Below are 2,907 nucleotides of genomic sequence, written 5' to 3'. Positions count from 1 at the left end.
AATTTTTGAAAAGTGAAAACTCAGGACTCTCAGACAAATAAAAAATGAACATATGTCAAAGATTTTATTTACCTCCTTAATTAACGAGGGAACCAGTAAGATGTTACAACTGGTTCAAAGGAAAATCCAAAGAGCAAACACATATACAGGCTGAATAAATGCTAAAATGAATTTGCTTAAATTGGTCAATATCCATAGGGCAACAACCAACTGTATTTCTACCAGACAATTTCCACTTTTATAAACAAGAATCATTTGCATTATTCTCAGTATTCTACAACTTAAAGAGTCATAAAATAGCTCAAAGACAGTGAAAGACCCAGAGACCCAATGGAATCAGATAACCTGAACAACATCTACTTTTCCTTTGAAGAATGGAATCTTTGGTCCTTTTCCAAGTCTTTCATAATTTTTCCTACATTCTAGATCTCTCCATTATAAAGTTTACATGTTTTTTTTTTTAACTGGAAAATTATCTGTGGTGTTATGTGACTATCCAGTTCTCCATGAAGTAATGTAGATGTAATGTTTTCGTATAAGGGTTTTAGCATCCATTGATGATTTTTGTCTGGATCTGTTATTTCACTGAGGGTAGCAAAATGGTGATTGTTCTAATGTTATAATTTCTTTTCCATTTATTAGCAGATACTTTGCAGAAATGAAGGACTTTTCCTTACATCTGGGACTGTTTTACTACTCCTGAAATATAAAATGGAATATTATTTAGCCATAAAAAGAAGAAAATCCTGCTAATTGCAATAACATGGATGGACCTTGAAGATATTATGCTAAGTGAAATAAGTCAGACAGAGAAATATAAATACTGTGTGATCTCAGTTGGAGAAATGGGAGATGTTGGTCAAAGGGTACAAACTTCCAGTTATAGGATGAATAAGTTCTGGGGATCTAATGTACAGCCTGGTGACTGTTGTTAACAATACTGTATTATATACATAAAAGTTGCTGAGTGAATATATCTTAAATTTAAGTTCTCACCACACACACACACACACACACACACACACACAGAAAAGGTAATTATGTGAAGTGATGGATGTGTTAACTAACCTTATTGTGGTAATTATTTTGCACATATACCTGTGCCAAATCATCACGTTGTACACCTTAAACTTATATAATGTTATATGTCAATTATATCTCAATAGAGCTGGAAAAAAGTAAAATTAACAAATTTTTACTTGTATCTCTTTTCTCTTTCACTGAACATCTTGGTTCCTAATAATATTAACATAATTATTTATTTGCTCTATCTTATACATAAAATCGTTTTTAAACCATAATACTAATGTTACTACTAGGAAAATATGGAATGAAATTGAAGATTTGTTATAGTTTTTTTATCTTAGAATATGTACCAATAAAGATATACAGATTTCAGCATTATAATGTCACACCAAATAGTGATTTTCTCTGTGAGTAATATTACCTGATGTAAAGTTAGGCTCATTTGCTCAAATTTGTTTTCAATTTTAGGGTTTTAAAAATATTTAAGTTTATTTTTGAATAGGTAGAACATTTACATGTTTCAAAAGCCAAAACTATACTCGAGAGTATGCTCATAAGTCTGCCTTCTATTCCTGTCTTCTCACCTCCCTCCCCACCCACAGAGTTAACCACTGTGATTAGTTTCTGGTTTATTATTCCAGTGTTACTGTTTTAAAATATATACATGCGTATATACATATGTGTGTGTGTGTATTCTTATTTCTCCAACTTTCTCACACAAAATATAGCACATTATAAACAGTGTTCTGCCTTTTGCTTTTTTAGCTTGACATATTCTAGAAATTAATTCATATAATTATGTGAAGATTATAGTCGGTTGAATTGTGGCCCCCCAAAGATATGTGCACCTGGAGCCTCTGAATGTGTTATTCAGAATAAGGGTCTTTGGAGATGCAATTAAGGTAAAGATCTTAAGATGAGATCACTTTGAATTAGAGTGGACCCTAAATCCAATTAGGAGTGTAGATGTAAGAGAAAAGAGAGGGATATTCGAGACACAGAGGGGAAGGCCATATGAAGGATGAGGCAGAGATTAGAGTGAGACAGCTACAAGCCAAGGGACACCAAAGATTGTGGGCAGTGACCAGAAACTAGGAGAGAAACATGGAATGGATTCTCCCCCAGAACCTGCAGAAGGAACCAACCCTGCTGACACCTTGATTTTGGACTTCTATCCTCCAGAACTGTGAGAGAATAAATTTCTGTTGCTTTAAGCCACCAAGTTTGTGATCATTTGTTAAGGCAGTCACAGTAAACTAATACAGACATCCTCTTTATTCTTTTTTTTTTTTTTTTTCAAATAACTGTATAGTATCCCTTGTGTGGCTGTACAATGGTTTATTCAGTCAGTTGCCTATTGATGGACATGTGGGTTGCTCCCAAACTTTTGTTTGTACAAATAATGCTCAGTAAATAACATTGTGCGTGTTCTTTCAAATCTGTTCAGGGGTAATTTACATTTGACTTTTAGAAGTGAGATTGCTGGGTCAAACTGTAAATGCATTTACATTTTTGCTAGACGTTGCCAAATTCCCCTTCATATGGACTGTAATATTTTGCGCTCCCACCAGCAGTAAATAAGAGTGCCAATTTCCCCACAAGCTCGCCAACAGAGTGAGTTTTCAATCTTGAATGTTTGCCAATCTGATAAACAAGACATGGTGTTTCAGTGTAGTTGTAATTTGCATTTCTCTTATTATGAGTGAAGTTGAGCATTTTTTTTTATATGTTTGAGACTCTTTGCTTTGCTTTTCCTAGGAACCCTCTGATCTTTTACCTATTTTTCTAGTTTTTCTCCCTTCTCAATTGTTAAGAGCTTTTGCAATACATAATTTGCAAATATTTTTTCCAATTCTTTTTTTTTTTTTTTTTTTTTTTTTT

This window comes from Monodon monoceros, unplaced genomic scaffold (genome assembly GCF_005190385.1).
Source record: "Monodon monoceros isolate NGI ecotype Baffin Bay Population unplaced genomic scaffold, NGI_Narwhal_1 Super_Scaffold_22, whole genome shotgun sequence".
NCBI lineage: Eukaryota > Metazoa > Chordata > Mammalia > Artiodactyla > Monodontidae > Monodon > Monodon monoceros.
Note: the sequence above shows the minus strand (reverse complement) of the source record.